Here is a 26,380-nt window from a genome sequence, read left to right on the forward strand (position 1 = left end):
GCTAGCATCAAACTTGCCTCAGCCTCACCAGTGCTGAGATTATAGGCATGCACCATCACATGTGGCAAATGACAAAATTTGACAGGGCAATTTGTTAAGGCATAAAGCAAGATTTCATCTATTGAAGATTTAAATAGGGGTTTTATATATCAGGACTAGGAAGACATGGTTTTCTCAGCAGTAGGTTGTACCCAAGATTCTGCTGAGGTGTAGCCCTGGATACACTTCTAGACTGTGCCCTTCCCCCCATACCAAGGAGCACTTAATGTAAGGACAGACATTTTGGCTCCATTTCCTGCTCCCTTTTCTCCTTCCAGGATATCTCCTAGGGCATCTGCACCTGCCCTTGCACAGTGGAGGAAGGAAAGTGGGAAACACATGAGATTCTTTCTGTATATTAATTAGCTGTATCAGAGAGTGAATTAGAATCACACAATGCCTGTCTTCCATCAGCCCCCATCAATCCTTCTAGAACCTGGGCCCAACTGTCTATTCAAAAGGCTGGTCCTCTCATGATTCTCAGATGTCCCTTGGTGTGGGCAGGCTTTCATTCTCTCCCATGGTCTGGGCTTTCTACCTAGTTTCTTTTGCCCCACAAACCATTTGGGTAGAATATTCTTCCTCAGGTCATTCTGGCACACTGAGATGTACCCAATAATCAGCTATGTAAATAAGTTATGTATTATCAATAATGATTTGATAGGCTGCCCCATCAATGCTTGTAAATGTAAAAGTTATAATAAGGGCTAAGAAGGAAGCAAATCAAAAACCAGGAATTTTAAAATGGCATTGGATGTTAATCTATTAATCTGAAATAATGTTTTTATATATTTTTTATTTTGAATTATAAGTCCTTAATTTTTCCATTTCTTCCCTCCTACCTCTCTCATATAGACTTCTTGATCTTTCCCAAGTTCATGGCCATTTTTTCTTTAATGTTTATATACAAAATCTATATAGTTCTAAATATACAAATACACCCTGTTCTGTATGTATAATGTTTCTTGTATGTGTATAATTTCAGAGCTGGCTTCTTGGTATTGGGTAGAGACACTACACATAAGATAATGTTTTAAGTATCATTAGGATAATTTATAGAATAACTAAGGGTCTATAATGCAAACTCCACTTAGACAAACACTGGAAATCACTCCAGTGTTTGGTAGTGTGGTGTTAAGAATGAGACTCTCTCTATAGGCTCTGGCATTTGAATTCCTGGTTCCTTGCTGGTGTCTGTTTGGGGAGACTTGGGAGGTGTGGCCTTGTTGGAGGAAATTTGACAGTGGGGGAGGACTTGAAGTTTCAAATCCATGTGCCATTCCCTGTTCCTTCTGTTTCTTGCTTGGGATTTGAGATGTGAGTGTGTAGTTTGCTACTCCAATCACCATATCTTGCCACTGCCACACTTATTTGCCATGGTAGTAATGGACTCTTATCCTTCCTTCTGCAAGTTGTCTTGGTCATGATGTTTCATCACAGAAATAGAAAAAGCACTAGTGATGTACAACACAAAAAAACAGTGTGCAGGCATTAAAATGGCATTATAAAAGAAGAGGTACTCAGAAGGAAGTGATATATATTCAATCCAAATATACACATAATTAAATAAAATTAATTAATTAATTGTGTGTGTGTGTGTGTGTGTGTGTGTGTGTGTGTGTGTGTGTGTGTGTGTGTGTTTATGCCATAGTACATATTGGGAGGTCAGAGTATAACCACCTGAGAGTCAATTCTCTTCTTCTACCAAAAGGAAGCCAGGAATTGAACTCATGTCCTCATGTCCCCAGCAAGCACCTTACTGGGTCATTTAGCTATACCCCACTGTGTTTTTAAGGATGCTGGAATAAGGAACTATCTCTCAACCAGCCTCTAAACAATTCATCAGCCACTAAACAGATGATAAGATTTTGCCTGAGTGAGAAAATGTATATAGAAAGAAAGGTTTATGCTTATCTCTTTGTCCCCTAATTGTTTGAAATGTCACAATGATAGATTGAATTTTCATTTAAGTTTATACACTCCACTGTCATTTTGTTGCTCAATGTAATTGTCTTAAATATTTTTTAAAGCAACTTTGACCCAGAAAAAATAGTGTATCAAGAATATTTTGTCTCTCACTAGTCAGAAAATGTTATAAAGGCCCAAGAATTTTGAAACTCTTCAGGAATGGTGTATATGGAATTGTCAAAGTCAGAGGCTAGTGTGACTGAGTCATAGGCTGTGACTTTTCTTCCAGCCACCAACATACTGGACCTTTTAGGCTGACTTTCTAGAAATGTGTAACTTTGATTGGTTTGTAGTAAAATTAATCAAAAAACAAACCTGAACCTAAGTAAAATTTTTAAAAGCCAGACAGGCTTTTGGTGCTCTCTCATTTCCCTGAAGGTGCAGAGATATATGTTATGAAAAGTGACAAGAAAGGAATCTTGCTATAGGATGGAGTCTACTTAGCATCTCACACATGCCTGGTATGGGTTGTTGATATGATAAACCTAAATTATCTTAGACTGTCAAGACAAATGATAGATGGGCTTCAGGTGGACCTGCATGGGCTTTGAATTGATGTTGAGGCAGGTTGAGATTTGGGGATGCCAGAATGGGGTGAATGACTTTTCTGCATAATTTGACATAAATCTGTCATGAGCAGAGGGTATGATAGGTAGAATATATGTCCTACTCCAAGATCTATTTTCTTTCTAATTTCTGTATTCCCCATTACCTAATATGTCAAGCAATATTATTTAACTGAAGATCTTGACAAGTAGTGATTATCCTATGTTATTAACCAGATGATTGGTCAAGGAAGTATTTATCTCGAGGTTGGTTCCCTAAGCATTAGAGATTTAAATTAGAAAACACTGAAGGTTAAGTCAAACTAGAAAATGAGATCTAAAAGTGTAAACAAAAGCTGATAGATATAACATATATCTCACTCTGTAAGGACAAACCTAATATCCATCACTTGAAAACCTTGCTTTGTTCTGGCTATAGGGCATTGTCGTGTTAATGGTATCTTTAAGCTAAAAAACAGTAAGTAAAGGGACCTTGTCCTGGTCAATGAACTTATTCTGGCCTGGAGCAAATCACAGTGATTTAATTTCCTATTACCTGGCAAGGACAAAAGGGTTAGAGGTTGCTCATGACAGAGTTTTACCCCTGCACTCAATCAAGCAGCCTGTAAAGAACATGCATCTGTCCTACCCTTGGACAAGCATGAATGAACACACAACCTAGAAGTGAAAAGATGCTTAAATAAAGGACATTAAGGAAAAACGCCAAACGTTGCTTACATGCAAACTACAATGAACTTAAGGATACCCGAGGATCTTCTAGACTCTATTCTGCCAGGTAGAGTGAGTGCTCTGGGTATAGTACATTCAGACAGACTCAATATGAGACTGATTGTACTATATCTTATTTGTGTTAAATTCAACAAGCTACTGAAGTCTTTGAGCTTTTGTTCTGTCAACTATAAATCAGTGATAATAATATATATCTTATAAAGATATTGTAACTGCTAACTAAACAAATTTCATACATCCAGTGTCTTTACCAGTGGCCTATATAAATTTAGCTGTAGCTGTTCTTTGATGATACATTGCCAAATGGGAGTTGGTCACACTGTACATCTAAAAACAGAAGGTACTTCGGAATAGGGCATGTTTTTCTAGTTATCTCTGAATCTTTAATGTTTACTATTAACTCCTTTTTTCAGAACAAAGTCTCTGGAAAAGCTTTTATGGTCTGGTATTTTTTCTTTAAAATAGAAACACTTTTTTTTTTTTTACATGTCAATCCCAGTTCTCTTTCCCTCCCCTCCTCCCCTACCCCTCACCGACACCCTATCCCATCTCATTTCTGTTCCCCAGGGAGGGTGAGGCCTTCCTCGTGGGATCTTCAAAGTTTGTCACATCATTTGAAGCAGGGTCTAGGCCCTCTCCATGTGTCTATGTGGAATGGGCTCCCAAAATCCATTCGTATACTAGGGATAAATACTGATCCACTAACAGAAGCCCCGTAGATTACCCAGGCCTCCTAACTGACACCCTTGTTCAAGGGGTTTGGGTCTGTTCTATGCTGGTTTCCCAGCTACCAGTCTGGGGTCCATCAGCTCCCCCTTGTTCAGGTCCGCTGTTTTCTGTGGGTTTCTGCAGCCTGGTCTGAACCCCTTTGCTCATCACTCCTCCCTCTCTGCAACTGGATTCCAGGAGTTCGGCTCAGTGTTTAGCTGTGGGTGTCTGCTTTTGCTTCTCTTCAGATTGTATAAATCTTTCACCTTTTACTATTAACTCTTAATATTAGTCATGGGCATTGCTGTCTCAAGCTGGGATCAGTTGAAGCTAATCCAGCAACTGAAGTAGACGACTTCAGAGAGGAAGAGGAGCAGGTTGTAGGTAACGGTGGCGATATTAGCCCACAATGTAGCATCTTTGGGTACAAAGGAATAGGCAAAGATTTGAGAAATAATTTTGGCAAGACACACCAAGATGCCTGGAATTGTCTAAGTGCTTGAAAGCCGGACAGACTAAGCTAGCCTGGAAAGGTGAAAAGTTATTACCTGAGATGAACACCATCCACAGCTCCATGGAAACCCATTTCTTCCTTCCTGAAAAGAAGGCAATGGAAGATTATCCAATGGATTTTTATGATGCCTTACAGAACTAAAATCTATTAATTCATATTTAACCTCCGATATCAGAATAAGGTTTTTAGCCATTTAATATTTCCAGTTGTAGATCAGGAATGACATATTTGGATAGAACTGCTCTGAATTGTTTCTTCTTCACAAAGAACAAAACCCACTGTCATCGGTTGTGGTGGCGCAGGCTGGTAGGATTTGCTGAAGGAGGCAGAGGCAGGAGGATCTCGAGTTTGAGGCCAGTCTGGACTACACATTTTATCCAGCAGCTGGTGGAAGTAGAAACAGACACCTACAACAAACCACTGAACTGAACTGGAATCCAGTTGCAGAGAAGAATAAGTGATGAGCAAAGGGGTCCAGACCAGGCTGGTGAAACCCACAGAAACAGCTGACCTGAACAATGGGGTGCTCTTGTTCCTTAGAATGATAGCTAGGAATACCAGCATGGGACTGATCCAGACCCCAGGAATGTGGGTTTCACTGAGGAGACCTCGGAAATCTACGGGACCTCCTATAGTAGTTCAGTACTTATCCCTAGTATAGGTGTGGACTTTGGGAGCCCAATCCACATAGAGGGATACTCCCTGAGCCAAGACACATGGGGGTGGACCTAGGCCCTATCCCAAGGGATATGATAGACTCTGATGACCCCCTATGGAGGGCTTCACCCTCCCTGGGGAGCAGAAAGGATATGTGATAGGTATGGTTTTAGTTGGGGGGAATGTGTCAGGGGAGCAGGGGAGGAGAGGGAAATGGGATTGACATGTAAAACAATCTTGTTTCTAATTCAAATAAAAACAAAACAAAACAAAAAACCCATTGGCATCTTGGTTTGACTTGGGTGTGGGATCCAGAACTTATTCATGGTTTTCTCAGCAAGGTCTCCATCTCTCTCAACACTACTGTGCTACTGGAATTAAGGTCAAGTGTAGTACTTGGTAAGTAAAGCCATGACTTTGAAAAGCACCCTAGCTACATTTTCCTAAATCCCTATTGATGTTTATTATACTTTCTAACCACAGTGGCATTAAAGAGATGGTTACATATTTTCCTATATGTTTTGTGCATAGTGTTGGGTCATTCCCTACATCTTTGTTTCTGTTTATCTGAAAAATAAAAAGTCTGAGCTAAAAATCAGAGGAGATATTTCACTATAGTGAAGAAATAATATGGGGTATTTCATATAAAGTATTAGTTTATGGACAATAAGAAGGAAAAATTTGTCATTGAAGAAAAATGATTGCAGAAGTATGCAATCAGGATTCATCTAAACACTACCTCCATGTGTGGGTGCTTGTGTGTACATATGTGCACACATGCCCACCCACCTATCCACACACCACTATACCATTGGCAAGGAAGAGAACCAACAAGTGGGCCTGATGACAATGTGCTATATTAACTGTGAGCCAGAGAAGGAGCAAAGAACCTGTCTGGTTACCTAGCCTAGAAACTGATAGAAGAATAAACTTCTAATTGGAAGCTATTCTCCAAGTTTCCAGACTTCTATAAAGCATAATGCAATGTTTGAAGAAATCCAGAATGACTAAAACACAGGGCATAATACCATACAACAGTGTTATGGACCAAAATACCTTTTCTTAGACAAACAGACATTGAACTAGAGAAATCACTCAGAAAAAAGTTAGTGTTTCCCTGAGGAGCTTTTACATCCTACAGGCCAAAAAGATTCTCATTGTTACTTCTGAATAATTAAAATGGGACTCTACAGTGGTCATGGTCTTCAGTGAGTGGGTGGAATAGGGCTTTGTGTTTGAAGAAACACTGATTTCCAAAGCGTGGTCACTGGACCCATGTGGAACCCATTAAGTCCTAACTTCTCTGGCTGCATATCCACCCAATGTTTGCATTTCTTTTTGTGCTTCAACAAAAATAACAGATTGCAACCAACTCAAAAACATGCTATGAGTGTCTCGTTGTTTTCTAATTAAGATATATGCAAAAATATAAGAAAGTCATCTTCTCACTAATTTGTATTGGTCAATGAAGTTAGTTGGTTTTCCTTTAAAAAGGCGCTGCCATTTATTTGAAAATAAATTAGTTAATTGATTATTAAAGTATTAACATTTTAAGATTTTTTCTAATGTGTTAAATATTAATAAAGACATAACTTGCATACTAAAAGTAGTCCCTGAGGTTTTCAAATTGAGTGTAAAGGGTTCAGACTCAAACATATTATTATAGAGGGCTATTAATTCAAATATCTCTGAAGAAGTAATCAAACATTTAGTAGCAGTAAAATCTAACAATATATTGGTTTCTGATTTCACAGGTGTCATACTGTTTGGGAGATATAGTGGCTACTCACCGGGTTATTTATTTGTTATAGAATGGGCTGACCAAACAGGAATGCAATACCTACTTTTTAGAGTTCTGAATCCCACCACCTTACATTGGATTTGAGCTTTGAGTAAGCCTTGACAGGCAATCAATACCAATGGGCACCATGCTATTCACCTTCACTTTAGCCTTTACAGTAACCCAAGGACCACAGAAACTTTATTGCACATACACATTATTGAATTGAGCGAACAAAAATTGAGACTAATACAAAGAAGATCCTCTATTGATAGTGGTGTGAAATATTACAGTTTGAAATATTACTTCTAGGTTGCTGGTTGAAATCTCATCAGTTAGATGTATAAAGTGTGAAAATATCTCTCAGTATTTCATTGGGGAGCGATTTACCGGAAACAGTAAACAGCACAGCTAAGCTCCCTCTTCAGAGCAAACATATTTATGAGTGTAGGCCAATCTCAGCAAACTAGGCTAATTGAGACAAACTCCAAAATAAACCTATACAAATCAATCTAGAGTGGTAATACTTTCAAATGAAATACTAAAATAAATAAAATAGTGTTGATTTATAGCTAATGCCTTTTTACAGTTTTAAATAAAGGAGCTTTTAAAAGTATTATCGGATTTACTTAAATGAGAAAAAGATACATTATTTGAAATCCTGAGAAATTGATACAGTTTCTGGTTCAGTTTTCACATTAAACTAAATGATGTCATTGTCACCATAACCAGTAGCTCTAAGATTCTGTGCTCCGTAAGACAGAATGAGCATGTTTTCCTGAGGAAGTTTGGAAATGTCTTTTTCTTTTAGTGTCTAATATGTTTCTTTCTGTGCTATAGCTAATTGGGGGTACATTGTAAACTATATTTGCTATGAGCTTTAAAAGAAATTCACTATGGTATAGCAGATCATCATAGAACAATGAATGCTGGTATCAGGTAGGTGATACTCTGCAAAGGACTTCAAGGCCACCTTTATTGAGAATTACTATATTTCAAGCAAGTGAAAGATATTTGCCATTAAAGAATTGAGATTTTTCCATAAGATAATCTTGTCTCATTTATCACTGTGTTATTTTTCCTTTACTCTTAAAATTAATTATTATTTTGATGGTACATATGTGTGGGGCATGATGATTTTATCCAATTATTTGATGTGCAATTACCAATTCAAGATATTTAACATTTCCATCTCCTTAAATAATAATGAAAAAATCACCATTTCTCAGACAACCTTTGAAAGAGTTGATGTAGACTGGAGACAGCCATACTTTTGACATAAATCCAACTTTGCAGTTTCTCTCTTTCAGTAAAATCCATACTACTTGATTAAGGAACTTCAGCATTTACTACTAGGTTTGGTGAATCTCTGAACAACTCTGCCCTCAAGGATCTCAATCCAGGGCAGCAGAACAAACACTTTTCAAAGACCCTGCTAAATCAGACCCATCAGCTTATAGTCTTTTAAGTAGCCAATTATTATGTGAAGTTCTAGTTCTATGACACCAAGGACTTTCAGGAGTCATGAACTCTGTATGATTATAAAAACTGGAACCTTCATTAAAAGACACATAAAGTTAATTAAAAGGTAATTAAAAGGATGAGGATTTTTGAATCTCTGATAGTCTCTACTTATTAAGTCCATCTGGAATGCTGAAAACTATGGTCAATGCCAGGTCAAAGATATTAAGAGTTTCTCCTGGGGCAGTGATAGCCTTTCAGTTTTGTTTGAGGAGTCCATTGTTTATATAACTTACAGTCTTCTGACATCCTATCAAGAGAAGGGAGGATCAGGAAGTCTATAATACATGCCTAGATTCATTAATTCTACAGGATCTGTGCAGGAAATCCTTGACTACAAATGCAGTTTATATTTACATTGCAGTGCATTGAGACAGCCCGGATGGAAGGCTCTGATAATTATATACAGATTCTAAGTAAACAGGAATGGGTTCTAAAATTATCACTTTAGAAAACTAATTAGTTGACTCCTTTATCCTCTTTACACAAAACAGATTTCTCTGAGAACAAAAGCAATAGAGGCAGAACTACAGCCAAGGGGAAGGTTTTTGGAAATAAAACAATAGAAATGAATTCAAACATAAGATTGATCGATAGGAGAAGATTGATGAAAAATGAACTTTCCCCGAAGTGGATGAGAAAATGATTTCTCCAACAGGAAAATGCCTGTCTTTGCCTCTTGCAAACTTTACTTTCCTACTGGACTGGGTTTTATACACAGTCCTGCCCAGGTAGAGAGCCTCTCCTGCTGACCAACCCGTGTGTGCTGGGTGCCTGATGCTGGCTTTCCATGTCTCACATGTGTCAGCCAAAGTGAGAGTGCTGAGATGTACCTGGCTTTCATTTTGACAGAGTTAGATCATTATTTTTTGGAAATCACAGCTTCAGCCAAGGGACTTTGCACACATTTTCCTTCTTCACTTTGGGGTTGAGTTCTTGTTCCTATAGGCTAAGCATCCAGAAAACATGTTCTGCCTCTCTTAGAGTATACATGATTTTCTCTGACAAGAAAAGAATATTGAGTGATGCTACTATTGTCTGCTCCTGCCATTGTTTATGTATGAAGACAGCATCCCATAACAGGACATGATCAAAAGCAAAAGGAATATGACTTACAAATTCTTCCATCTCTGCATATAGCCTGCTAAGTTCTACTCCATTGTCTTCAGCTCCTCTTGCTACAAGTACAAGCTGCGGTTAGATACCAGAACTTCCTGGATGCATTAAATAAATTGTCTATAACTATGTATTTGCTGCGGCCCATAAACTAAATTGTCTGTAACAGGGATTACTGTTAATGATGAATAACATCTCCATGACATTTTCTGGAAAAGAAAGAGAGAGAGAGAGAGAGAGAGAGAGAGAGAGAGAGAGAGAGAGAGAGAGAGAGGAGGGGGAGAGAGACAGAGAGACACAGAGACACAGAGAGGACACACACACACACACACACACACACACGCACACAGAGGAGATATGAATATTTCATGGAACATTAATTCTACAGGATGCTCATAATGAGGATTTCAGGACATCTTCCAGGTGGGTGATACTTTCTTTCTTACGGCAACTTCTAGGACAGTATCCTAGAGCCAAGAATGCAGCTCAGTGCTAGAGTACCTGCCTGACCTGCTGGACTTCTAGGTTTGTTCTCCAAAAGAATGAAACAAATAAACAACATGGTACAGACTAATATACTACATTTTCACACAGAAAGGGAAGAAATATGTTTTTTAGAAAACCCTGCACAATATTTTCACTCAAAATTTTCTGCCAAATGGTCAACTATCTTTACAAGGATGGTAACTATCTCTGAAAAAATTTGAATAATGCCATAGCCCAATGCATTGTTTTTAAAACCCAAAACCCTGCTTCAGCAGCATTGGATGTGTAACTGCATGACTCTCCAGGGAAGAGGGAAGCAGTGAATTAACAGGGCTGTTACATTCTTTTCCAAGAATACTTCCTTGGTGGCTATGCAACCATTTAGCCACCTTCCTACTGGTGAACTCTTGAACTGAAATCCATTTTTCACGAATGCCTTGTAACCTCTATGTCTCTGCTTTTATCTATCTATCTGTCTGTCTGTCTGTCTGTCTATTTATTTATTTTTGAGGCAGGGCCTCCATATGTAGCCCTGGTTGTCCTGGAATCTGCTGTGCAGATCAGGCTGGCTTTTAACTCACAGAGCTCTATCTGGCAATGGCCACAATACCTGGTCTTCTGTTATTCTAAAGTAAGTGTTTACTGGCAGCTACTGAGTTTGGTACTATGCTCGCTCATCCAACTACAAATAATGGATGGTCCCCTCTGTCCAGATTTTTTGCTGTGATATAGGTGAGACATCCAGATGGCTGATGTGTTAGCTGGTGTTTCCATAACATACCCTTTACCAGAAAATACTAAGTAGATAATAACAGCTAACATTAAACTTTAAAACCTAGAAAACAAATAAAAACCAATTTTGCCATTTAGCTACTTCTAAAGAGAAAATGCTGATCAAATATTTACCTGCTAATGTGACATTCTTCAATTGTAAACTAGAGTAAACTTCAATTGTAAACTAGAGTTCTGTACATGTTACCCACAAATGACACACTGGCCAAGAGTGGGAGTCTCTGTTTCTCCCATCCTTGTTCTCTCTTGGAACTAGCCACAGAATCTTGGAGGACCACTCTGATTTCTCTTCTTTGCTAGAAATCCTTAAGTGATCTTGTCTGCTCTGGTATCCAGAAGGAAAGTCAAGAGCATCTAAGCAAATAGGTTTTATAAGCTATCTGTTACCAACAGACAGATTATACTCTTATTTTTTAACCATACACTTTTCACAGAAAAGCATTGGAGTCATTTCCCTAGGCTTTCCTTTCTGAAGGCTCCCATGTCACCCAAAACTTACAGGGAGAGAATCTACCTGCCAGTCTTTGGCTCATCTGTTTTGTTACAGGGATCTCAGCCATGAGCCTAGCAATGGCTATGAAGAGTTTCACTTTTCTGTCTTACACTAAAATTCAGTTCGGTACAAAAACTGAGGTTGTAAGGCATTGAGGTTGTAAGGCAGTGTTCATTAAGAACACATTCAACATATTTAGAAAGACTAACTTATTTTTTATGTCAGAGGTTTATCCTGGAAGATGAGGACAGATTGAATTGTTTCATGAGTCAGGAGGAAGAGAAGAAATGGAGTTTACTGCTGCTTGCTCCAGAACCAACTGGGATAGGTTCTATCTAAGAACTATTGCTCTGTTTCTGAGCCAGCACTCACAAGGTCCTTGCATGTGTTTGCCAAAGCTCCTGTTCCTTTTGTGATTTGTTCTATGTACTTTGTGTGTCCCGCGCGTGCTCTGTATTCCTCGCCAGCAAGAAATACACGCAGGACACTCGGATCCTTCTGCAGACAAGCTTTAATGCATCTTACCAGAGTGGAGACTGAGCAGAGACTGAGCAGAGACATTGAACCAAGAAAACCATCCCTATATAAAGGCTGACCAGCTGCCTGGGACGTATTACCCTATGAATGGCTTCAGCTCCTCAGGCAAAAATGAGCCACGGGATAGGCAGAGATCAAAGGAATGGAGATTACCCAGCGCCTGTGAAGTAATTCACACCTTGGTGTCTTCAGGCAACATTATAATGCAGGAACCGGCTTCCTACATATCCCCCTTTTTTATTAATTAATGATAAGGCTTTATATTATTACAAGCAAATAGGTCACCCATATGTTGAGGGATAGAGGTAGAGGTTGACCTTCCCAAAATCAAACATTAAGACTGTGTACGAGAGTCGCCATCAGGCTGTTAGCTTGACCCGAAGCGCTCTTGACCTGTCCTCTGCCGTTTTTCTGGGAAAGGGAGACTCGGGGCAGGTAACCCTTATGCAGGTCAACGTACCTCCCAGAGAAGCCTGTATAATAGGCAACTCTGTGCGATGCCTATGCTCAGCATCCCTCTTTGGGGCTGCACAAACCAGACACTCTACCCTGTGCAATGAACCTAGGCTCCGGGTGTGCAAGAGCTGTCTGGCCGGCGGCCTATTGCTTAGCCAAAATATAAGCGCTTGGATGATCTCTTGGTTTGAGCCCTGGAGCTTACATGCCAGTCAAAAGTAACAGCAATCCGTAAGCGGCTGCATCAAACAATTTCATCCCCACCCCTTTTCTCACAGACCAGCCAAAAATAACAGCAATCTGTAAACGGCTGCATCAAACAATCATCTCCACCCCTTAAGCAGTGACAATCTCTCCGCCAAGGGCAGGAGTTAATCTGGATAACAATAGCGGCTCTCAATTCCCGGGGGGAGGGTGGAGTTCCGACTTTTGAAGGTCTGAAGAGGCTCTTCAGGTTGAGTCTTTCTGGGATCCACAGGGGATTTTCTTCATCCTGTGAGAAAACACAATATCGCTCCCCTGGATCTTATGAGAATAGGATCCGGGCCTTTCCAAAAATCAGTTAAGATATCTTTCCATTTTACCATTTCCTTTTTGCCTTTTTGGTTTTGAGGTGAGACGCTTGGCCCGAGCGTCAATGTTAATGAGGCTTTAAAGCCCCAGGCATTCCAGGCCTTTAAGAAGTGTTGAATAGCAGGCATGGCCTTTTCCCCTATCAAAGACTGGGAAAGCCATCTGCAATTTTCTCCGCTCCTCTGATGGTAAAAAGGAGTCGGTACCAAATAGTGGATGTGCTGATAGAAGTACACCCGCTGAATTAACAGGCGATGGCCTCATATTTGTTTTTACTTTTGGCAGCTCCTCCTCTAGCTCTGCTTCCTTGTTAGAGTCTAAAATCTCAGAGTCTGAGCTGCTCAGCTCCAAGGCTTCCAGTTTCGTTGCAGGGCAGAGGCTAGGTTCCGAGTCCTCATCTCTCCTAAATTTACCGGGGTGTGACCGGCCATTCCCCATTCTTTCTCCCTCCTTCTCTGTCTCTCCCTCATCCAGCTGAGCTGTTCCTTTTAAAACTTTATCTCTTGAGCTTTTAGAGTCATCAGAGCTATCAAGATTTAAAGCTTTATACATTCCCTTGTCAGTAGACATTCCAGGAGGTCCTTTTTTCTTATTTGTTGCTGTACACACTCCCTTGTCAGTAGACATTCCGGGAGGTCCTTTTTTCTTATTTGTTGCTGTACACACTCCCTTGTCAGTAGACATTCCGGGAGGTCCTTTTTTCTTATATTTTATTGTTAGGCGCGCCCCCTCTCTCATCACATTCGGTTTCTGATATGTAATTCTGGACTTCTTTAAGATTGTTACAACAGTGAGAAAAGTCAAAATAGCTCCTAGTAAAAGCATAGAAGCCTCTATATTAACCTCCCACAATAGCAACATTCCCAAGCCAAAGTCCAGAAAAATCATACCTCTCCGAATTTCTCTCATTACATTCGGTTTCTGATATGTAATTCTGGACTTCTTTAAGATTGTCCCAAGCCAAAGTCCAGAAAAATCATACCTCTCCGAATTTACCATCCTGCAGTTCTGAATCCGCCTTGTAGCCAAGGGGTCTCCGTGGTGCTGGAGATGTTAAGCTTCCCGGGTTTCGGCACCATATGTCCCGCGCATGCTCTGTATTCCTCGCCAGCAAGAAATACACGCAGGACACTCGGATCCTTCTGCAGACAAGCTTTAATGCATCTTACCAGAGTGGAGACTGAGCAGAGACTGAGCAGAGACATTGAACCAAGAAAACCATCCCTATATAAAGGCTGACCAGCCACCTGGGATGTATTACCCTATGAATGGCTTCAGCTCCTCAGGCAAAAATGAGCCACGGGATAGGCAGAGATCAAAGGAATGGAGAATACCCAGCGCCTGTGAAGTAATTCACACCTTGGTGTCTTCAGGCAACATTATAATGCAGGAACCGGCTTCCTACATTTGTGTTTTTATATTTTGCTTTGCCCACAATCCAAACAAACTTATGTTCTCTGCATTGCCTCCCATGCACCTACTCCTGCCCAAATTTATGTTGAAAAGGCCTTACTAAGACAGGAAAACTCATTGGAAGGACTGTTATCAGAGTGTAAAAAGGAGATCCATGACCAATCCCAAACATGTTAGGATGGTTGCACAAATAATGACAGAGATGACCAGGAACACAGGAGGAAATGCTGTTTTTTTAACTTCATATTGCAGAGAAGAGAGATTTTTGCTGGTGAAATTTAAGTGAATATAATATCCTCACATATTACTGGAGAAAGAATTAATTATGGCCTTTGAATAATAAAATGGCTAAAGAATTCCAAGAATTTTAAAAACATTCAGGCATAGACTTAAGAATCCTTAAGAGTTATCTTAAATATAGAAACCAAAGGAGAAGCAGAGAATCCTCATTATGCCCATGTATATCCTAAAAAATGTCCATTTCAGATATTTATTTTTCTTTTTTATGGTTCTATTTATTTTTTAATTTTTTTATCCATTTTGCATACCAACCACAGTTTACCCTCCCTCCTCCCCTTCTCCCCCATCTCTCCCACCCTCAGATACTGGTTTTAATATTGAAAGAAACTTAAATATCAATCACTAGTGGAGACAGTAACTAAATTACTGGACAGTAAGTAAACAACTGGAGCGTTGACATGCATCTGCAGTCTCAGCATGTAGGGATACTGAGGCAAGAAGTTTTACACTAGCTTGGACAATACATCAAGATTAACTTCTTAACATTTGTCATACAACAAACTGAAAAAAAATATTTTGTTACAATGTAAAATGGGTAAATTATGAGAATAAGTATGACAAGTGAGAATACCTTCTTTTTTCCCTTTATTCGCCTCTCATAATTACATCCTTATAGCAGTTTTCTTCCTTCCACTCCTCCTGGTCCCTCCTTCCTCCTCCACTTCCTCTCCTCCCCAGATCCACTTCTCCATTTTCAAACAGACAGACAGACAGACAGACAGACAGACAGACACACACACACACACACATACACACACACACACACAGAGAGAGAGAGAGAGAGAGAGAGAGAGAGAGAGAGAGAGAGACAGAGAGAGAGAGACAGAGAGACAGAGAGAGACAGAGAGAGACAGAGAGAGACAGAGAGAGACACACAGAGAGAGACAGAGAGAGACAGAGGCAGAGACAGAGAGAGATCCCTGGGCTATCCAGTGAACATGGCCCAACAAGTTACAATAAGAGTAGGCACAAACCCTCATAGCAAGGCTGAATGAGGCAACCCAGTAGGAGGAAAAGGGTCCTAAGTGCAGGCAAAAGAGTCAAAGACACCCCCCACTCCCACTATTGGGAATCCTACAAGAATATCAAGCTATGAAATCATAACATATAAGCAAAAGACAGAGCTCAGAAGCATACAGGTTTCCTGATTGTTGGTTCAGTGTCTGTGAGCCCCTATGAGGCCTGCTTAGTTGATTCTGTGGGGTGTGTTTTCATAATGTCCTCAACCCTTCTACCTCCTACAGTCCTTCCTCCTCATCTTCTGCAGGGTTCCTCTGGTTCCTCCATGCATTTGGCTGTGGGTCTCTGCATCTGCTTCCCTTGATGGGTAATGCCCCTCTGATCACAATTGGGCTAGGCACTGTTCCTGTTCCTGGCTATCAAGGTGGTGTCCAGGATTGGCTCATTGTAGAGGAGTGAGCTTCAAGGTGGACTAATTGGTTGGCCACTCCCACAAGTTCTGTGCCACATTAACCCAGGACACCCTGCACACAGGATATATTGTAGGCCAAAGGTTTGGTATCTGGGTTGATGAGAACACTTTCAGTAATCTATTTAGAAAGGCCAAAGAGGAAATTCTATATATAAATATAATTTCAACTACATAAAGTATACACATCTGGGGGCATGCTTAAAATATAAACATACAATAGTTTGTTAGGATGGTGGAGTTTCTGCACATATTTTCCAAATATACTATGATATTTTATGCATTTTATAAAATAATTACCATTTTATAATGCATCTTTTTATCTCCCATTTCAAATTTTTTTTTATCTTCCCCATTTCCCTCTGTGAAAAAAATTTAACGTGGTCCTTATTCACAAAACCATTCTGGAATTTGTATGTGTTCTGACATTATAGTTATTATTGAATTTGTAGTAAATTAATAAGCTGTGAAATGATTTGACCCTAGACTTCAGGAATCAGCACTAAGTGTAATGGATCCTGGGTTGTGACTAATATTTTGAGAACAAATACTAGCTTATAATAATAAGTAACAGTAATTATCACACATCTATCTCAAAAGTCTGTATGAACTTCACCAATGGTTAATTATTACATATTTTCATATGGGCATTTCTACTCAAAAGTGGCATGGACTTTACCCTCTGAGCCTTTTTGTCTGACAGCAGAAAATGTAATACACCTATTAAATCAAAATTAAATTTGAACACACTGATTCCTAATCTCTGCTATTATAGAGGAGACAACACTTTTTCCTTGGTTGGATAGAGATAGCCCCTTCCCTCACTGCAGGCAGCCTTCTTCAAGGCTCAAAGAGTTTCATGGGCAATGGAAAAAGTGTTGTTATTTAGAAGGCAAGGAAAAGAGACTTCCTTGTTCCTTATCCAAGTGCTCACAAGTAAGCACAGGGTAATCCGATTTGCGAGAGATTTAGATTTAGTTCAATACAGTGAGCTAATGAGGGGAGGAGGAGGGAGAGGATGTAAAATTGAGGAAGCAATATGCATTTCAAGCATGGGACATCTGGGGTTTGTGCTTCTCGGAGGTGATTGTGACTTTGCTCTCCCAAGGCTGTTTAGCTGCCTGTGTTGGAGGTTTGCCTGTCCACTGAGAAGCTCACTGAGTTTGATGCTCCTTGCAGGCAGGTATCCCCTCTGGAGTTCATGTTATTTTTGTTCTCACATCCTCTTCCAGGACTTATCACATATGCACTTGCACTTGGGAAGCTATCAAGGAACCACTGTGGTTATTCGTCCTGTAGCTTTAGAGGCTTTAGTACACATAAAATAGGGGTTATATGGGGGAGGCAAATTCAAGTTTGGGAACCATATTTATTTAGTTGCTGTTCATTTTTCTAATGTGACCTTTTGAAAAGCTCGGGTTGAGATTTGGAGATGAATCCACAATGAATTCGAGAGACCCACAATAATTTGGGAAAGCTCGGTTATTCAGAAAGAATGCTTTGGGAAGGCTTAAAGAATGAGGGCTGGAAAGTATAAATACAGAAACAAACTTAACGTAGTAAGACTAATACATTTCATATTTTATACCCAAGGAAAAGGTGAAAGTTATCCCTTACTATTGGAACTTAATGAGACTTAGGAACATCCTACTATTTGGAAATTACAATAATAACTTCTGCTTTGGGAAAATACTGAGTGCCATAAATTCAGCTTTCAATCAGAATCCTATTTGGTGTAGCAGGTGTACTTCTCATATAGTTTTGTCAGTCTCTACATCCTTTCAGCTGCTCAGGGAACATTTACTTAACACTTTTGCCACCCATACTGCAACTAACTCTTTTATTCTTTATACATATATTTATTCAACATTTGTTAGTGTATCATTCATTGACACATGGCTGGAATTTTTGTAATATGTCAAAGGAAATAAGTTATGGGGGGTATTAGATGCTACAATGAAACTAAGACAGTGATATAATAGTATTGACTTGCAAAAACTGGGTGGCTTGGGAAGGTATCATCAAGGAGATGACATGTAAATGGAGTGATGTCTAAGAATATATAATTAGATTTCAGAGGGACTGGTAGAAAAATATTACAAATAGAATTACCATATAAGGCTCTAGGATAGGAATGAACTGGAAGCATTCAAGTGACAGAATAAAGGCAAGAACAGGATCATGGTGACATGGTAAAGGTCAGGATAAAAGTTAAATTTGCTGAAGGACACAGAGACCACATTACACAGGACACTTTACTCAGGGCAAATCACCTGGATATTGTTCTAAATATAACAGGAAACATTGAGATGCTTTGCACAGGTACATTAAAAGAGATCATTGTTGTGAGAGACATGATGAAAGTGAGGAGACGAGGTGTGAGGATATTGAGTTAATCCAAATCAAAAGATGATGACAGCTTGGACCAGAGTGGACGATTAAAAAAAAAAAAAAACATATTCATCAGGGGCTGATCTCCTGGCTACGGAAGAAAGGAGAAAGAGGAGAAGCAAGGATGATCAGGTTAAGTAGACTTAAAATCTCAACAAAAATATACTTTAACTTTTTCAAACAAGTGGAAAACAGAGATGTGTTTGCAACTCCAGTACAGTGATCACTGTATTGTTTTAAACACATTATTTCATTTGAATGCCTGCAGCCAAGTGGTCAGACTTGTTGTCCCTGAGGAGGGACCCCACCCAGGTAAGACTCTGAGGAACACAGCCTGTCAACCAAAGAAGACAGAGCAATGTCTTCACAGAAACATCCCCAGCCCCTTTATTATCTCACTGGACACAGTAGAGCATAGCCAGGGAGTTCACTCCTAAAAAGCCTCACATTCCCTATCTTAAAAAAAGGAATTTTGAATTCAACTCTCTCTTGAGCTCTTTCTAATTAAAAATTTCAGTGTCTTATTAAGACCCCAGTAGGTCTATTCCAGGGCTCTGGGTATCTACACCATAAACTGTAAGCAAGTTATACTCATTCAAGGACTGTGCAGGTGAGTTGTTTCCCTGTTTCACTGCTGAAATTAATTTAGTACTTACAGTTCTTCTGGAGTCTAGCTAGCAAGTAATGGTTTTGTTTGAACACCAAGTCTACCCTTTGTACCCAAGGGGTAAACTATTTTCTTTAAAATTGCATAAAACCCAATTAGCATCTTACTCTTTATTCTAATAAAGAATTCTTTTGCTGCCATAGCTTTCAGAGTCAACTCTTCTCCACAGAGAATTATCTATCTGTCTATCTATCAATCTATCTATCTATCTATCTATCTATCTATCTATCTATCTATCTATCTATCTATCCATCCACCCACCCACTCATCCAAGCATTTATTTATCATTAAAGAACATGTTCTATGGTGATACCCTATATGGTGATGGGAAGTTTCGCATATAGCCTTATTTAATCTGAGAAGTGGTGGACATATTTATCTCCTTGCCCAAGTCAGCTAACCGGACCTAGGAAGATGACAGAGCAAGGACTGCAGCTGAATCCGACTGGATTCCTGAGCCAGCCCTCTATCCTAGGAAATACAGGAAGCATGCTTATTTCTTGCTGTGAGCCATAACTAAGTTGATATGATATGTGAAAATCACTTATCACCACATAGTGTGTGGCCCCCTGGCTGTTCTGTGAAGCATCCTCATGTCATAGATCCCCTTGCCTTTGGTGCTATTTGAGGCTGTGGCTTTTTCTAAATTTGAAAATTATTCATATCTCTGCCCAACTTGAATTTTCTATCGCAACTGAATATATCTAACTATACAAATATTAACACACTTTCAGCACACTCAAAACCAACACAACTCCCAGGGCCTCAGGCTATGTTAGAAACAAGGCTAATACCACACCTGTGGATGTTTGTCTATTGTCTGGGCCCCCCTTTCTCCTCCCTCTTTCTCACCTCATCCAGAATTCAGCAGAAGTCCACAGGGTGCAGAGCTCAGAATGTGTAATCTGGTTACTCGTTTTTAATTTTCCTTGGAAAAGCTGAAGCTCTCCTGTAGACTCTGGATGACACCTGGTTTGTTATCCTCCCTGCCTTTGGCAAACACACAACTCCTGGCATTGATGCCTCCCCCTTCATTTCTTAAATACACATTAGCAGGTACTTTGCCCATTGGTTAGCAGCAGACTCTACTTTTTGAACTATGGTTCCAAAAAGGCGGGGGTGGGGGACAGGAAAAAAAAATAAGTAATATGAAGAACAAAATACTCAGAAGAAAAATAGTTTGTTTTAAGGCCCCAGGAACCTGAATTTGCAAGATTCTCCAAATACCAAAGTTATATAAACAATTTTCTTTATGTTCATATAATGGAAGGGAAACTATATTTTACCTCATAAAATAGTAACATTTTCTGCCTTCTTGGGAGGATAGCAGAAGGTGGTGGCATTTTCATACTAATCTGAGGATCTCTCTCTCTCTTTCTCATATGCAGATGCTGGTGAGAGAAGGAGATATGAGAAGCAGGGACAGTAATGAGCTTTCTGTCTGTAAGGCTAGGGCTGCAGATAACCTGGGGTCAGAGGCTACAAGGCACTGCTTCCTTCTACAGGAAGCAAGGATCCTTTACTTCCTCTAGGTTTTCTCCAGAGCCATTGAGGGAGGCTTAACTGAGTTAGCAGTACTGTCAGTCACCGGGAGTGGTTAAGGGTGGCTTTGTGTTGCTCTAGTTAAGTGTATTCCTTCTGACTCCTCACAAATTTTGTGAAATATGGCTGTGGGCTATGTCTTTTATTGTATTTGGTTTGATTAGATTACCTATTATGTGGCAATTGAGGGAAAGGAGGCAGATATATTTTAGTGAGGTATAGTGTAGAGCAGGGACAGTGTGTGGGATGGTGAGAAAATTCATAAATGTAACAAATTGTGAAGATGTGAAAGTGTAAAAATAGAGACTGGGTACAATGTGAGTTATCTGGTCCCCCAAAGTAATGCCTGAAACAACTACAAAGAATGAGAAACCCATCTTATATCTGACATTTATGCCATTTTCACTGATATTTCTGGGGATCAGATGTTCTGGTGAATATCCACAAATCATCAACTCATTTTAATCTTATTTTACAACTATAATGCAGATATAATTTATTCTATAATTAGTTCTAGTCATCATGATTTTAGTCTAGTGAGACTCAGGCTGGACCTGTAAACTTTTGTACAACAAAATTGTAAAATATTGAAAGCAACTGACCACTAATGGTAGCAAAAGTATCTTGGGTCTATTACCTATTGCTACATACTTAACCACTTCAAAATCTAGTGGTCTAAACATCAACAATCTTTGTCCTGTTTGTGAATCTAGAATCTGGTGGGGTTGAAAGGAGCACTTTGTCTCAGTTCCATGCAACCTCTAGCTTAGGTGTTTCTTTGGGGAATGGGGAGTTGACATTCAAGGGAAATTGTTCCCATGGCTGAGAAGTGTGCACTATGTGCCTGATGGGAGGTCAGCTAGAACTCAGCTGGTCTGTAGGATCAGACACTTACTCCCTTTCCACACGTTTTCCCATGGGCTATTTGTGCTTCCTCATAATAATAAAGGCTAACAGTAAGATCCAGGAAGCCAAGGGAACAAAGGGAAATAATAAGGCAGAAGTACATGACCTTGTTAGGATGTAGTTTGAGAAGTGCAGTCACATTCTGCTACAGAATTTGTGGTTTGTCGATCATAATTCACACATCCAGTAGTGATTCCTTAAAATTAAAATGGAACTAAGAAAGTCATGTTGCTTAGTGATGTAACAGTATCAAGGAATCTATGGCTCATGGAATCATCTACATAAATGATTAACTGGTTTATGCATGAATGTATGATATTTTATCATTGTAGAGTAAGATCCCTCTACTTAGAAAGTGTGTGTTAAATACTATGCTGAGTCATTCTGGCAGCAGCCGCATACATTTCATCCTTATTCTGTCTCCTGATTGCATCGTTTTCTCTTGGACTTTATTTAATCTCATGTTGTTCTTTTCATCATGGACCTTAAGTATGAAATACCCACTGCTAATCTTTCCAGTAAGAGACCATGTCAAGTGATTGACCTGGCTGTGAAATGAAGAGCAATTAAAGATGGTGAAGGTGGGAAATCAGTGTGGGTGGTTTCTCCCAAGTCAGGAAAGTTCCATCCTACCACAGCTGTGGCCCTGAAATATGAGAATGGGTGATAGAATCTGCTCCTCTACATTATTGAAGACAAGGACACTAAAACACATTGGCGGAAGATGTATAGCCAACACAGAGAAACCTCTTAGGGTCTGGACTGAAGACCAAACACATCTCCAGGTCACAGACAAAGAAAAGTATTAGTATGCAGTGTTGTAAAGCAAGTGTGACTGCACCATGATGCACAGTGTACCATTACCTCTGGGTGGTCTGAATGATTCAGTCTTCTTTCATTACCTTGTGGTGATATGTTGTTTATGATTTATTAAAGCCACTGGAGATCAAAGTAGCAAAGCAGTTATACTAGTTATCTATAGAGGTCAGGTAGTGGTGATACAGATCTTTAATCCCAGCAGGCATAGAGCTAGGAAGTTGTGGCACACACCTGTAATCTTAGGATTTAGGATTAAGAGCACAATGGATCTCCCTGAGTTCAAGCCCCCCATGAGCCACACAAGAGTGAAGATTAACAGTGCTCAAGACTTTAATCCCATCCCAAGAGAGGTATATAAAAGACAGGGAGGGGCCCTGTGTCTCAGGCTGCATTCTAAAAGTGAGACTCTAGCCATGTTGAGGAGAGCATAGCAGTCTGAATGAATCTGAGGAGCAGTGAAGTCGGGGAATAGTCCAAGGATTGTCCCTTTGGTCTGAACCGAGGTACAGATTAGAATTAGTGTGCCTGGCTGCTTTGATTTTGTGATCTTCAGTTTGAAGCTTGAACCCCAATATCAGTCTCTGGGTCTTTTATTTATCATGCTACATTACCTAATGTAAAAGTGAGAGTGCTATATGAGTATGTTGTTATGAGGTCAGCTAAAGGATTTCATTAAACTCTAGATGCACTAATTGTGGGAGAACATTTCTTTCCAGAGACACCTCTTCAAGAGTTTGTCAAATCTACAGGAGTAGTCAGCAATGTCCTGGACCCCTATATCCTATTAGCAATCAAGTCCTGCTAGCTCCTCTCATGATATGGACCTGAAAATGTATACTAGTTTTATATCTTTTACAATGTAGTTCTCCTGTACCTTTTCTATATTGACATACAAAAATATCACTATTGGACAGATGCCAGTAGTATTCAGAATGGTACCATGTGCTATACAGTTTTGCAGCCTAGGAGCAATAGGCTATAGCATCTAATTTTGTGTAAGTATGCTGTGTGCTGTTCATACAACCACATAATTGCCCAGTAATACATGTCTAAATGCATCCTTCTTGTCAAATGATGCAGGAATGTGATGTGATTTCATTTATGCCATACTCTGTTAATCTCCTCATGTTCCAGGGAAGCAAACAGAGATTCTTCTTTGTGATAGAAACTACCAGGCTTTGGTAATGCTGGTGGGGCTGGGTAAACGAGTGAGAGCATCTTCAGAAGGTGCATTCTGCAACAGTCATTTATGTAAAAATTGCCCCTCTTTGCATAGTGTCTTTCAGTATTATTCCTTAGAGATTGCATTAGTTACTTGTCTCATTACTTTGACATGACAAAAAGCAACTTAAGAAAGAATGAATTTGTTTTGCTTACAGTTCAAGGGGGCACAGTCCATCATGGCAACAAGAAATAGAGTTGTCACATTATGCCCACAGCCAGGAAACAGAGTGAGAAATGCCTATGCTTCACTAGCTGTCTATTTGCAATTCACTCCAGAACTCTAACTATGGAAGGATACCACCCACACACAGGAGGGGTCTTCCAAACTCAATTAACCTAATATAGATAATCCTCCATAGAGGTTTATTGCCAAAGTGACTTTAAATCCCATCAAGATGACAGTCAAAACTAACCATTACAAAGATGATAAGGTTTCTTTAATTGCAGTTAAAAAATCAGCTTTGTGCTTGTCACATGGTACATGCAGTTTCCATCCTCATTTTCCTCCTCTTGTCTCTGTACAGCTTTGCCTTAGGGACTTTCATCCCCTACATTATTTATTTCCACTGTGTCTTCTTCATCAAGGAATAATCAAATCTCTATTAGTTTGAAACAAAGGAAGAATGGCTACTCCAGTCTTCTCTTGTTATTTCATTGTAGAGAAATAGTAAATTGGATGCTATTTCTTCAGGAAGTTCCTTGTTCTCTTTTGCAAATAGGATCCTGCAGGACAAGTCTTACAAGTATGTATATCCACTCAGATTCATGATAACAGAATTCAGATTTCTATAAATTTTGGCAATTTTAATTGTTCAGCTAAATGAGTTGGTATAGTCATACCTGATCATCCATTAGATTACAGTTCCCTTTGCCCTTTTGCTTCTTTACCTAATATCTTTATATTTGTCTCTTCTGGGTGAAAGGTTAAACCAGAATGATTGATAAAATAACAAAAGTTCAATGCTCTATACTGGATACCTTTTTATCAGTTAAAGTAGTTTCTGTGTGTTGATCTCATAGTTGATAATTGCCTCTTTAGAGTTTTTTTCCATCTCAAATGAAGATCTTTAACTTCAGAAGACCTTCAGTTTCCTAACTTTAGGAGGTGATGACTAATGGACTGGGCCCCTGGTCTCTTGTCACTGCCATCAATGGCAACTCTTTCCATGGTGAAAGAGTTCTGTGTCTATGAAATCCAGTGAGTCATCTACCTGCCCATGTGGTTACCAAGTCTTTGGAATATGACTGCTGTGATTAAGAGAGTAATGTCTAATTCATTTCATTGAAGTGAGAGTTTAACAGTATCAAAATTTAGTAGCATTGTGACAGTCGTTTGGAATCTTAGCCTGACTTCCTTGTCCATCATTCTATTCTGAAAAGTGCCTCAATACCAAGGATCAAAGTTTGAAGCCATTAAAGTTAACAAGGGGCATGAGGCAGTTTAACATGCTGTCTTTCTGCTGGGAACCATTTTGTTTTATTAGGTTTACCTCATTCACTAAAGACTTGACTATGCTAGTGGAAAATACTTTGGCATCTTGATTTTTACAAGCCTCAGGTCTTGCCACAAGGTTATCAAAGCCTGTATCATTCCTATAAGTCAGATATTTCAACACTAATTCTGTGTGACAGATCACCATAAAACTCAGTGGCTCACAAGTCAAACAAGCATCGGTTGTCTGGGTTCAGTTCATCTTGACTGACTACAGCTGAATTTGTCTAATGTTTCAGGTTCAGATCTGTCTATGTCCTATGCCTTGGGGTGAGTTCTAATAGAGATGTCAGATGCTCGGATAACTCATATAGTTAAGCCTAAAGAGAAATGTTAAAATACCAGCAGTTGTGTACAAAGTAGGACATCATCTATCTTCACTTTAGGAGAATGAAGAGCTATGACCAGTAGGAGAACCCATCCTCTGTCTGTCTCTTTTTTTCCCCACCACTGTGTGTGTGTGTGTGTGTGTGTGTGTGTGTGTGTGTGTGTGTGTGTGTATCCATCTTTGTCCTCATTCTTTTCAATCCAGGTCTGTATATTCTGTATATTTCTCATTTTCCTTTCTGGTAATGACAATGGAACAAATGTTTTAAGACGAAAACAAAACAAAACAGAACAAACAAACCAAAACCAAACATTTTCTATACCTGGAAAGATGGTACTTAATGGCCTGACATTTCTTCCCTTTTACTTCCATCTTTGAGAAACTGTTTCTTAATCATAATTTTTAAATGCAAATGAATCAGCTTCTGTGGTTAACTAGAAATGATATTACTAATTTTGATCTTTAATAGCTTACTTGATATTCCAAAGCTGTAATGGAAGAATTAGTCTAAATGCAGCAATTTTGTTATCTTTTCTCTTTCCCTTAAAACCTTTCATGTTCATTTACTTAGAAACACACTAATTTCACTGGACTTATCCTATTTGAAGCTCAGCAGTAACTGTCTAAAGTCATTCCAGCGTAATGTCATCATTCAAGATTTTTATATGCCAAATCTTTAAATGAATGGTGCATGTTTTCTTTTTTGAAAAGTAGGTTAGAGAATGGTGTGTGTGCATGAGACATGAATCTATTTACATATATAAATGCTTGTAGTTGTATCTGCTCAGGGGAGGAGGAAGGATGATGCTTCATCTCTAGGAAGCAGTGGTTGTGTGTTCTCTTCATTTTATCCTTTTTTTGAGAAATCGGCATTATTTTCATAACTAAAATTGTTAAAATAAATGCCCACTAATAACCATATTTCAAATATTTT

General features: G+C 39.3%; 1 protein-coding gene across 2 annotated transcripts in view; it reads right to left on the bottom strand.

Moving 5' to 3' along the window:
* Positions 1-26,380, bottom strand: part of B3galt1 (beta-1,3-galactosyltransferase 1) — a 541,119-nt gene that overhangs the window by 133,532 nt on the left and 381,207 nt on the right. For both annotated transcript variants that reach the window (XM_035446703.1, XM_027420257.2), the window contains exon 4: positions 4,559-4,606. The gene's annotated coding sequence lies outside the window, so the exon portion shown is untranslated. The remainder of the gene's footprint in view (positions 1-4,558; positions 4,607-26,380) is intronic.

This window comes from Cricetulus griseus, chromosome 6, assembly GCF_003668045.3.
Source record: "Cricetulus griseus strain 17A/GY chromosome 6, alternate assembly CriGri-PICRH-1.0, whole genome shotgun sequence".
NCBI classification, from domain to species: domain Eukaryota; kingdom Metazoa; phylum Chordata; class Mammalia; order Rodentia; family Cricetidae; genus Cricetulus; species Cricetulus griseus.